The sequence below is a fragment of the Oratosquilla oratoria genome, chromosome 28 (genome assembly GCF_046742065.1).
Source record: "Oratosquilla oratoria isolate Oo_2021 chromosome 28, ASM4674206v1, whole genome shotgun sequence".
In the NCBI taxonomy this organism is placed as follows: domain Eukaryota; kingdom Metazoa; phylum Arthropoda; class Malacostraca; order Stomatopoda; family Squillidae; genus Oratosquilla; species Oratosquilla oratoria.
The window spans coordinates 5,144,944-5,157,866 of NC_134804.1; the positions used below are offsets into that span (position 1 = coordinate 5,144,944).

At 40.5% G+C, this 12,923-nt stretch overlaps 1 protein-coding gene across 1 annotated transcript in view; it reads left to right on the plus strand.

Annotated features, from left to right (window-relative positions):
* The window catches only part of LOC143040231 (anti-lipopolysaccharide factor-like), a 42,542-nt gene extending 42,050 nt beyond the window's left edge, over positions 1 to 492 (plus strand). Inside the window, exon 4 of the mRNA XM_076210943.1 lies at positions 1 to 492. This exon is cut by the window's left edge and continues 283 nt beyond it. The gene's annotated coding sequence lies outside the window, so the exon portion shown is untranslated.
* The last annotated feature ends 12,431 nt before the right edge of the window (positions 493 to 12,923 follow it).

Consider the following 12,923-nt stretch of genomic DNA (forward strand, 5'->3'; position numbering starts at 1 on the left):
GAGAATGGCATATTCTGGTGACAACTAGAATAAAGTGGGAATTCAATATTAATAATATCAATATTGACATTGATATTCATATTGGTAACAATACTAATACTAATGATAATACTAATACCGATACTAATAATACTAATACTAATGCTAATACTGCTAATACTGATACTAATACTAATACTTGGTATTAATACTAATGCACTAATACTAATACTGATAATAAAACTAATACTAATACTAATAATGATACTAATACTAATACTAGCATAATATTGATACTAATATCAATATTGGTAACAAAATAATAGTAGTGATATTCATAATAATAGTAATATCAATGTTAATCATAATAATAATTGACCACATATAGTCTGAGCTCAGCGTTGATCCCTGGCCAGAAAGTCTGGCGTCGTTCGTCGCCCTCAGGATTCGACTCTTTTACTGCCGGAGGTTGCTCTTTGTTGAATAAAAGCACTTGGCGGCAACCAGGACAAACTTTTTAATTCTACCCTAACAATAGAGAGGTTATTAATCATCACCGATGATCTAATTAGAAACTAGTTCATCAGGGAGATAGAACTGTTTTTTTTTTTTCTATTTAATATGAAATCGCCATACGTCTAATTGATGGAGACGCTCACGTCAGGACTCAAAGGAGGGGCTCTGTACTCATTACAAAGGATTACAAAGGCGGAGCATGCCGACAGGAGACCTTTTGATCCATATCTAGGTCGGATGCGAAAAAAAATCATATTAATAATAAAATGATAAATAAAAACTATGATAATGTAAACAACAAAAGAAATACATAAATAAATGCATAGGTATAGTTAAATAATAAACAAACAGATAAATAGTAAATAATAATAAATTGACATAATTAATAATAAATGAAAATCAAACAGACAAATGATAACAAAACAAAAACAAATAATATAAGATAAATCATAATCATTACAGCATCTTACTTAGGTATTTATCTAAATGATTCTTAAAGCTTCGAACTGAACTACATTGCACTACCTGTGCAGGAAGTTTATTCCATTCATTAACTACACGGTTGGCAAAGTTGTCTCCAAATTGAATCTATTTCCGGACAGTTTGAGACCATTGTTTCTTGTCTGATTCTCATTCAATGTAAAAATTTTGTCACTTTTGATGTTGTCAATTCCCTTTAGAATTTTAAAGACCTGTATCAAGTCACCTCTGAGTCAACGCTTTTTTAGGGAAAACAGATTCATGTGTTTTAGTCGATTTTCGTATGATTTATTTTTGATATTTGGAATCGGTTTTGTGGCTCGCCGTTGTACTTTTTCCAGTCTGTCAATGTTTTTAATGAGATTCGGTGACCATACGGAAACAGCATATTCCAAATGTGGACGAACTAATGATTTATATAGCTTGTTAATGAGTGATGGACTTTTGAAATCAAAAGATCGCGCAATCAGTCCTAGAATCTTATTTGCTTTCTCAGAGGCTGAAATACACTGCTTGGATGATTTGAGGTCGTTACTGATAATTACGCCGAGATCTTTTTCACTATCCACTTTTGTTAACGAATTTCCAAATAACTTGTAATCGTACTTACTGTTATTTTTACCTATGTGCATTACCTTGCATTTACTTGTGTTAAATTTCATTAGCCACTTTTCAGACCATTGCTGTAATTGATCTAAATCTTCTTGAATATCTAATTGGTTTGAGTGATAATTTGCCACTCCGCACAGTTTTGTATCATCAGCAAATTTGGAAACAGTAGACTTTAGTCCATGGTCTATATCATTTATATATACTATGAATAGAAGTGGTCCAAGAACGGAACCCTGAGCAACTCCACTTGCAACACTTTTCCATCTAGAAGTTTTTCCATTTAAAACAATTCTCTGTTTTCGACCCTTCAACCAATTACTAGTCCAACCTAATAGGCTACCACTTATTCCATGCAAAGCTAATTTAGTAAGTAGTCTTTCGTATGGGACGGTATCAAAAGCTTTTGCAAAGTCTAGATATACTAAATCTATGTTGTTTCTTTTGTCATAATTCGAGATAACTGTGTTGTAGAATTCGAGTAAGTTAGTCACGCAAGAACGTTTCCGTCTGAAACCATGCTGGCTATCATTTATCAAACAGTTACTTTCTAAATGATTTTTCGATAGCATCTCTGATGATAGTTTCCATTATTTTTCCTACGATTGAAGTCAAACTTATAGGCCTATAGTTATTTGGTTTCTTTTTGTCACCTTTTTTGAATATGGGAGTAACGTTAGCTAGCTTCCATTCTCTTGGGACATCTCCGGATATGATAGATTTCTTGAAAATTATTTCTAATGGAACAACAATCTCATTTTTCATTTCCTTTAAGATTCTTGGATGCCAACCGTCAGCCCCTGGTGTTTTATTAACTTTGAGTTTATCTATACACCTTTTAATTTTTTCTTTTGTTATATTTACCGTAGTGAGTAAGTTTACCCTAGACTTTTCACAGGTTTCAGTTTGGAATTTACCTTGAGGTGTTTCGTTTACGAATACCAAGCTAAAATAATTGTTTAAGATATTACACATTCCTTCATTTGAATATTCAAGTTGACCGTCAGCAGATAATAGTGGGCCAATGTGATTCCTAACAACCTTTTTATCTCTAATGTAACTATAGAATTCTTTGGGATTCTCTTTGGATTTCTCAGCGATGTTCATTTCGTATTGTCGTTTTCTTTTTCTTATTGTCTTTTTTAAATCTCTCTGTATTGATACATAACTTTCATAGTCATAAGATACACCCGAGCACTTATATTTCTTATAAGCCTGTTTCTTTTTAGCAATACTTTTTTCAGTTTCTTTGTCGAGCCACTTTGGGCGAGCCTGATAAGGGGGACGTCTGTCCTTAAAAGGAATGTAAGTTTGAATCATCTTAGTGAGCATATTTTGAAATATTTCCCACATCTGATCTACAGGTCTTTCGTTTGATTTTGCCTCCCAATCTGTAAGCTGAAGCTCCTGCCGTAGTTCTATGAACTTAGCTTTACTGAAATCGGGTATTTTAGAAACACAAGTATCTATTCTAAAATTGTTTAGGAGTTTGAATCTAACTAGGTTGTGATCGCTATTTGCAACAGATTCACCGACTTCTACATCAGTTACTATGCTTTCGCGGCTAGTGATCAAAAGATCGAGTAAGTTTCCATATCTTGTGGGCTCTTTTACATGCTGAATTAAGTAATTATCACCAAGAAAATCAATCAAGCGACTACCTATATGGCCATGTTCAAGGGTCATCCAATCAATGTCAGTAAAATTGAAATCACCCATTATCAATAAATCCCGGTTGCAGAAACTAGACAGTTCTTGAAATAGCAGTTGGTCGTCTGCTAATGATAATGTCTTTGGCCTATATATTACACCTATATTCATTTTTTTGTCCATTTGTTTGGGTTAACTCAACCCACAAACTATCATATGCATCCTGTTTCACTTTCTCTAAAACACAAGCATGAACATTGTTTTTAACGTACAATAGAACACCCCACCTTTCTTGTGGTTTCTATCCTGATGAAAGTGTTTAAATCCCGCAATACTAAATTCAGCTTCGAACTCTGTACCATTTAACCATGTCTCGGTTATTCCTATCATATCGAGATTTTCGCTTTTGACATACGCCTGTATTTCTTGAAATTTGTTCCTAATACTACGAGCATTAAAGTACATGGTTTTAAGAAACTCGTGATTATTTCTTTTTGACACATTTTGAATTTCAATATCATGTCTTACATGATTCTATACTGGTCTGAAGTCTCTTCAAGCCGAATTAAAGCACCTGGTCTTAAACAGAACGAAGGGTTTCATTGTCCCAGTTGGGAATGCAACCCGTGTGGGGGTTGATCAAGGTCATTCCTATCTGAATGAAATCGTACAACCTTACCAAGGAAAAGTCTCTAAATAACCTGATCGAGATTTGAGCTAAATCCTTGATTGAAATGTTCACTCTCTTTAGCCGTCGGCTCGAACATAATAGGTAAAAATGAGTGAATGAATAGGTGGATGAATGAATGAATGCAAGAAGAAAGGAAGGATTTTTTTTCACAATTTAGTTGGTACACGATCGCAAAAGCCAATAGTAAATCGCTTATATAACACAATAATTTATGAAATAGTGAAATCTAGTTGTTTTACGCTCACGCACAGTCATATATGAGCTCTCAGCTCTCTTCCGAGATAGAAATAACTGTCTATCACGAATCCAGTACGTGATCTAAGACCATGGTGAATCACAACTGGAACACATACACACACAAACATGCATGCATGCACGTTGTAATCCTCCTTTTCGCATCATCATGTGTTATCATTAATTATCATTATTACAATAAGGATTTATTTTTGAATAAGGTAGCTTTTTGTGTGTGTGTGTGTGTGTGTGTGTGTGTGTGTGTGTGTGTGTGTGTGTGTGTGTGTGTGTGTGTGTGTGTGTGTGTGTGTGTGTGTGTGTGTGTGTGTGTGTGTGTGTGTGTGTGTGTGTGCGTGTGTGTGTGTTTAGTGCTCTAGCCTGTGCGTTCCAAAGAGTCCCTTCAAGGTGTTGCATTCATCGTGATTTACTACTAGCCATTTGCCAAATCTTACTTCCCATGCATGTGCCATTTGATTTTTTATATTCTGTATATAGTAAAGGAAACTATATAGTACAATGAGTGTCACATTTTAGGATTATAACAAACTATTTCAATAAATTCTGTGACACGTGGCAACGCTTTTCCTTCGTATTGCCACGCCGAGGTGTCGCAGGTGTTTTGTAGGTGGCAATAAAAACATCAAAGATAATTTGAAACATGTATTGAGCCACCATAAACAATATACTCTGAAATAAAGTAAGAGCGTATTTAGAGGAAAACTCTGCTCATAGAGAAATTATGACACTTTTATACTACGACTGTCACTCCGTTATGCTGTCCCCCAACCCCTTGTTACTGTCCTGTACCATTTCTCTAAATATTCATTTCCTTTTTTCGCCTACCCTATGGTGGGGGAAAAGAATACTACCATCAAGTCTTCCCACTTGAGTCGTAAGAGGCGACAAAAAACGGGATGGGGGATGGGATTAGGAGTCTTACTTCTTGTAGCCCCAAAGAGGACATTCATAAAAAAAAAAGTAAATACATAAAAGGGTCTGGGAGTTTTCCAACCAGTACCCTAAGGTTTGGGTCTTTAATGTGCATGGATGTGGTACAGATGAGTAAAAGGGAAGAGATAGGCAGTATGTTTGTGAGAAGAAATATAGATGTGCTGGCTTTGAGTGAAACTAAAATGAAAGGGAGGGGCGAGTGTGAGTTTGGGAGTGTAGTTGGGAGGTTCTCTGGAGTGAAGATGGGATGTTGGGAGAGAAGGGGTGGCTATACTAGTAAGTGAAGAGATAAGTAAGCGGGTAGTGGAGTGGAAAGAGGTTTCTTCAAGGTTGATGTGAATGAAGGTGAAGCTGGGAAGGGAGAGGTGGGTTTTTGTAAGTGCGTATGGGCCTGGTAGTGAGAAGAACCTAGAGGAAATGGAGGCTTTTTCGGTAAATTTAAATTAATGCATAAAGGGATTAGGGAGAAATGTCAATGTAGTTGTATTGGGAGACCTGAATGCTGGGGTAAGAAACGAACCAATAGATGAAGTGATTGGGAAGTATGGAATTCCAGGTAAAAATCGTAGTGGAGAATTGATGGTGGAGATGTGTCTTGAAAGAGAGTTGACGATAGCAAATACAGTGTTTAGGAAGAAAGTCAAGGATAAGTACACATGGGAGAGGGTGGTGGATGGAAGGGTGGCAGATAGAGCGTTGATGGACTATGTAGTGGTGACCAGGAGCATGGTAGGAAGAGTTAAGGATGTACTCTACATGTTCTAAGGGGAGAGAGTGGGGGAATATCAGATCATTTTCTGGTGGAGGTTACAATTATAAAATCTAATTATTCAGTCTCAATTGTAGTCCTATAACAGAGACAGTCACGCTTACATTTTCGATATCAACAACATTCTGCACCACCTTCACGTTCAGCCTAACGCAGAGGGATTCCAATTTTTGCTCTCGTCTAGGTCATTATGAAAATATTTGTTTTAAGAGAAATCAAACCTTGGAACCTCGCTATTGTGGTTATCATCAATGGAATTTTCATACAACGGACCAATGTAAGAAATTAGCGATGTAGTGTTCACAACCTTCACAGCAGCCTCACTTATGACCGTCAACCATGACACATTGACAATCCTGCCAGTAAATTCACTTCCTAATTCTCATAAATGAATACATGCGTTATCAGTCTCAGCCACGGTTAACATTCCCTTGTCTCTCTTAATAGATACACGTTCCCCAATCAGTATTATGTCTCTAACATCATGTTAGGCTAAATGTCTATGTATGATTATTGGAAAATAAGGACATAGGCAAAGTTGGAACCATACATGAATATATAATTGGAGAGTAAGAGAAGGATCCCACGAATGTGTGTTGTGTGTATGTGCGCACGTGCGTTTATCCATGTGTGTGCATTTGTAAATATGTGTAATGTGTGTGAGACAATGAGAATGAATTAGATATAAAAGATATAAAATGCCTTTAGTAAACCCTATCAAACCATTATAATATTCGCTGCCAAACTGGGGTAGCTACTTCAAGCAGTGAGATAGCGATTGGTTGTGTTTCAGTGATCAGCGCCGAAGAGGTACAATCTCTATATAGTAGAATTGTAGCCTTAGAGAAGACTGTTGAGGGCCTTATAGAAGAGAATCGAGTTCTTCGCTCGAAAGCCCAAAACACGGACGACAAACCATATTTGGAACCTGGGTGGAAAACGGTGACACCCCCCACCCCCCACCCCCCACCCCCCAAAAAAAAAACACGGAGAGATGGTAAAAAGCCCTAACCAGGCCCGCTTGAACGCAGAGACTCTTTTCAAGCACTCGCGAGTCTACAAGAAGAAGAAACAAAGAAGATGCAAGAGAAAAAGGGTAGGGTAGTCTCTAGATTCCTGCGACAAGGACAAAGATAGGAAGCATAGGATCCACGTGTGTTTCCCAAGGGTGGGGATAGATGATGATTGAGAAAGGATTGAAGAGTGTATAGTTGGGGAAGGTGAGAAACCCATTGTTTGCTTGAGTACAGGGGGGAGGATGATATGGGAAAGTTAGGGAGTGAGGAATTGTTTGCGTGGTTCCGGATGCGCTAGATAAGATTAGGAATGAGGAAAGGGTTCCTGTTGTGTGTGGAGTCCTTACGAGGTGTATGGCATTCCAGGGCTATTGCTATGAGTTGCAGGATGGGAAAACATTGTAAGGCCAAAGGATGGGCATTTGTCAACAACTGGGATGGTTTTTTACGGCAATAATTATCTATATAAAAGCAACGGGGTGCACTTGTCACCCAAAGGATTTCGGCTCCTTGCTCAATCCCTTCAGCGAGAAGTAGGCATCCTGCAGGGGGTTTTCGGGTAGATTACGTGGAAGTCGGGGGGTGAGGGAAGTATCGGAATATAGTTTAGTCAATAGAAACAACTCAAAGAGAGAGTGTGAAAAGAATCACCTAACCAGGTGGAGGGAATATACACTAAAAGTTTACTATACAAACAGCAGGAGCGTAATAAATAAAATTTATTTACTGCATGTAAAGCTTATGTAGAGAGATTTTATATTATAACTATCAGTGAATCCTGGATCAATATGGCTGATAGGCATAATTTTTCTATTTACTTATTTGTTTATCTATTTTTACAAGGATGTGGTTGCCAGGACTGTGGGAGCAGTATTTTTCGTTAAAACAACAATAAATTGTATTATCAACATTTCAATTAAATAAGGGGATGGTACGGAATATATTTGAGTGGAGATTATAGACAATAATAAGAAACTTACTACTGGCGTCCTATATAGACCTCCTAGCCTCAACATTGAGCAGATCGATCCCCTGATTCATGAAATTCGCAGGGCGTCCCAATATAAAAACGTTGTTATCATGAGACATTTTAATTATAGAAACATTGACTGGGGAATTTTTAGTAGGAGATCAGGAAGCGCAAAGTTTCTTAGATGTGGTGCAGGATAATTTCCTAAAACAAAGGATTACCGATCCTTCGAGGGGAGAGAATAGTCTCGACTTACTTTTAGCCAATAATGAGCACTTAACGAGACACGTAAAAGTGGTAGATAGTCTAAGCTCTAGTAATCATCAAGAAATCAAATTTAATATTATTTGGGAATAATTAGATAATACGAATAACGTTCTAGCACCGGACCGACCAAGGGGGCTATGACAGGGTAAGGTACATGGTCAGTCCGGATGTCATTAGTGTAGTCAGATGTCGAGTCACGGAAGGTAATATACGTACCTTGGGTCAGGTCACTTACATGCGCGATGCCAACAACCCGGTCAGCGATTTGGATTAAATGTACAGTAAACTAACATTTAATTCTAAATTCACAAAATAGATTTATTCCCCTCAAGTCGATAAGGAAGAATAGTAATGCTCCCAAATGGATGACGGATAGGCTGAAATATGAGATCGGAATGAAAAGAGGACTTCATGCAAGAAAAAAAAAAGTATGGGGGAACATATATTAGATCCAAATATAACGGTATAGCAAGACTGGTTAAAAAGAACACAAGCACAGCAAAACTTAACTATGAAATTAAGGTTGCCAGACAAACGAGATCCAACCCAAAGGGCTTCTTTCATCTCTACAGAACAAAAAATAAGAAAAGGATAGGCCCAATTAGAAACAACGAAGATGTCATGATAGAACTGGAGGAAAAATGAGTGAGGCGTTTAACAAATATTTTCTCTCGATGTTTACGAAGAAGAGGTTAGATAAGCTACCTTACTGCGATCCGATTTTCAGTGGGGATGAAGAAAGTGGACTATCTAATATCAGCATTAGTAAAGTAGAGGTAGTCAAACGGATTAAAGCTACAAAATCCCTGGGTTCAGACGAATTTTCTTTCCGAAAGTACGAGTGTAAATTTGAAATATTCTACCAGTTAACAGCCTGTTAAGCGTCTGCTACTACTTATGCTGTTTTCCAATTTCTTTCCACAATTGCACTCAGCGGTATACACCATTCTCAACTTAAAAAGCTCCTTTCAAGCTGTTTCTGACTTCATATCACGTTTATACCTATAGAAAACTATAGGAGCATCTGACAACATTCTGAATGCATCTTGAAGTTTGTGTCAACTTTTGCTGGTTCGCTAGAAGGTAGCAAAGAAATGTTTTCAGTACGCAGTGAGCATTCATCACAGAATTATATTTACATATTTCCTTGAGATATTACAAAAAGGGACAATTATTTTCGTTTTTCTGGATTTTTTCGTGTGTGTGTGTGTGTGTGTGTGTGTGTGTGTGTGTGTGTGTGTGTGTGTGTGTGTGTGTGTGTGTGTTGTGTGTGTGTGTGTGTGTGTGTGTGTGTGTGTGTGTGTGTGTGTGTGTGTGTGTGTGTGTGTGTGTGTGTGTGTGTGTGTGTGTGTGTGTGTGTGTGTGTGTGTGTTGCTTTAGCGAACAGGGAAGCCGAGTGCGTAAGTCTTCCCCTGCCAGTACATAGCCTCTCTAACACCAAGACATCTGCTGTGCCTCCTCGTGGCCACACACGGTAACTGGCTGCTTCGCGGCTCCAGGCTAAACAGCAGGGGATCTCGGAGCAGCAGGGGGCCCCAGAGGTGTGAGCCTATGGCCCACCGATGTGTGGACACGCCCTGGTCTCACACCAACCCCTGCCCCACAGCCCGGTGGGTTATCCTTGGTTGGCATTGCGCTAGGGGAGCAAACCCTGAGAGAAAATCTGCGCCGGGGTGACGCAACAGGCAAAGTCCGACAGACTGGACTATTGGCACACCTCTGCAGCGGTTTATTAGTCCAGTCGTCATGGTCTCCACCTGCCACTGGAACAGCTAATGGACTGCCAAGGTAGTGGACTGTGGAGTGTGCACCCACTTTTCACTCTAATCATCAATGCACTAGTTTTGCCCATGCCAACTTTCTTATCTCCTACTCAATACTTCATCTATCTCCACCTACAATTAAAAAGTCCTCCGGCGACGGGGAGGGAGTGGTGAGGGCAGGCAAAGGTTGTTGCTGGCAGCCCTTAGCTCCAACCCTGCACGAGAGGCGGCCCTGGGGTGATGGTCGCTGGATGGCTGGGACTGGAACAGCAGCCTCCTTCGGCAGCTCCCAGGGTGACTGGGCGGCCCTCTTCAGGATCCACACCGCCCACCCTGAATTGGGAGGGGTCTAGAAAAGGTGACCTAAAAATTGTCTGTTCCATTTCCCACGGACAGGTAGCCGAGCCTCGTCGTGGCAACCCATACCTCGGCCCCAATAACACAAGAACAAAGAAAATCATTATTGGCACATGGAATGTGCGCACACTGCTCGACCTAGACAACAATGAAAGACCTCACCGTAGAACCGCTCTTATAGCCTATGAACTCCAAAAGTATGACATTGACATAGCGGCACTCAATGAAACCCGCTTTTCAGATGAAGGCTCCATCACTGAATCTGGGGAAGGTTACACCTTCTTCTGGAAGGGCTTGAACGAAGGGGATCCTCGCATCCATGGTGTTGCTTTTGCAGTTAAGACCAAATTACTCAACGGCATACCCCACAGCCCAACAGGTCATAACGAAAGACTCATCAGCTGGCGTATCCCCATAACAAACAGTCGATATGTAACCTTAGTCAATGTCTATGCACCAACCTTAGTTTCTGATGATGAAATAAAAGATCGTTTCTATGCCCAACTTAATGACATCATACAGGCAATCCCCAGAGAAGATAAGATCATTCTTCTTGGGGACTTTAATGCAAGAGTGGGCAGCAGTCATCATCTTTGGGAGGGGGTCTTGGGACGCCATGGAGTTGGTAAGTGCAACGACAACGGCTCACGCCTTCTAACATTCTGCTCCCAACACCATCTAACCATCACAAACACAATGTTCCAGCTCCAAAACAAGTTTAAAACCACCTGGATGCATCCAAGATCCAAAATATGGCATCTGCTTGATTACGTAATTGTGAGACGCAATGACATTAAAGATGTAAAGATTACAAGAGCTATGAGGGGAGCTGATGGGTGGACAGATCATCGACTTGTCCGCTCAATACTTCATCTTAAAATTCGGCCTCCAACTCGCCGACAAGCTCCCTCCGCTCCAAAGTCCAACACGAAACTAGAAAAATGCAGAATGAATGGTGGACCAACCTCACCACTGAGATCCAAGGTTTCGCGGATACAGGGGACCAACATCAATTTTACAACGCCCTTAAGACAGCATATGGCCCACGAAGCAATAACCTCTGCCCTGTCCGAAGTGCTGATGGCTCCACACTCTTCACTGAGAAGACCGACATCCTCAGGCGATGGGCTGACCATTACCAAGAATTATTGAATAGACAAAATCCTACTGACCCTACTTTTCTCGACAGCCTTCCCAACCTTCCTGTAATTCAAGAATTGGATGACATACCAACCATCCAAGTAGTGAGCCATGCAATCAACAGCCTCAAGAACAATAAAGCCACTGGTCCTGATGGCATCCCAGCTGAGCTCCTAAAGCATGGTGGGCAAGCTGTTGTGAACTGTCTCCACAATATAATTCAAGAAGTGTGGCATTCAAGTTGCTGCCCACAACAATGGAAAGATGCAGATATCATCAACATTTACAAAAAGAAAGGGGACAGGAACATCTGTGGCAACAGTCGAGGCATCTCCCTTCTGTCAACTTCAGGGAAGGTAGTCACTAGAATACTATTGTCTCGAATTATCAACAACATCATAGAACAAGTATTACCTGAATCTCAGTGTGGCTTCAGACAAGAGCGCAGCACAGTCGACATGGTGTTTGTGGCAAGACAGCTCCAGGAGAAAAGCATTGAGCAACACCAAGACCTCTACATGGCGTTTATAGATCTTGCCAAGGCTTTTGACACTGTGAACCGTCCTCTCCTATGGCAAGTACTTGTAAAATTTGGATGCCCACCAACATTTCTGGGTGTCCTGAAAGCCTTTCACGATGGCTCTATGGCTCGAGTGTCCAGTTCTGGGCTCAAGTCTGAGCCATTCCTTGTTGAGTCAGGTGTGAAGCAGGGGTGTGTTATTGCTCCCATCTTATTCAATTTATTCCTCGCTGCAGTCTCCAACATTGCTAGACAGCAAATCGATCCTGCTGATGGTGTCAGGCTGTCGTACAGGCTGGATGGTAACCTCTTCAATCTACGACGCCTCCAAGCCAAAACACGTGAAACAGATGAAGTAATCCATGAACTGCAGTATGCAGATGACACTGCTTTAGTGAGCTCATCCAAAGAGGGTCTTCAGCGCACCATCAACGCTGTCTCAAATATATATACCAGATCTGGATTAGTCATCAACATAAACAAAACAGAAGTGCTCAGTATCTCTGAGCAACTAGAGCCTCCGGAATTCACCATCAATCAACAACCTCTGAAAAACACTCATGAGTTTACCTACCTCGGCTCAGTGCTCACTGACTCCTGTGACCTGACAAGCGAAATCCAACGCCGCATTGGTTTGGCAGCAGCAGCTTTTGGTAGACTATCACACAGAGTGTTCTTGAACCGCAACCTCACCACCACCACCAAGGTTTCGGTGTATAAGGCAATCTGTCTCTCCATCCTTCTGTATGGCAGTGAGTCATGGGTGCCTTATAGACGCCATTTGAAAAAGCTGGAGGCCTTTCACACCAACTGCTTACAGCGCATACTGGGTCTAAAATGGTGGCACAAGGTACCTCATAGTGTAATCCGTCGACGCACACAAATGGACCCACTGGAAACAGTCTTAACCCAACGCCAACTACGGTGGCTGGGGCATACCATCTGCATGCCAGAAGAGAGACTACCACGTAAAGTTCTCTATGGAGAACTTGCTGAGGGCAGACGCCACCC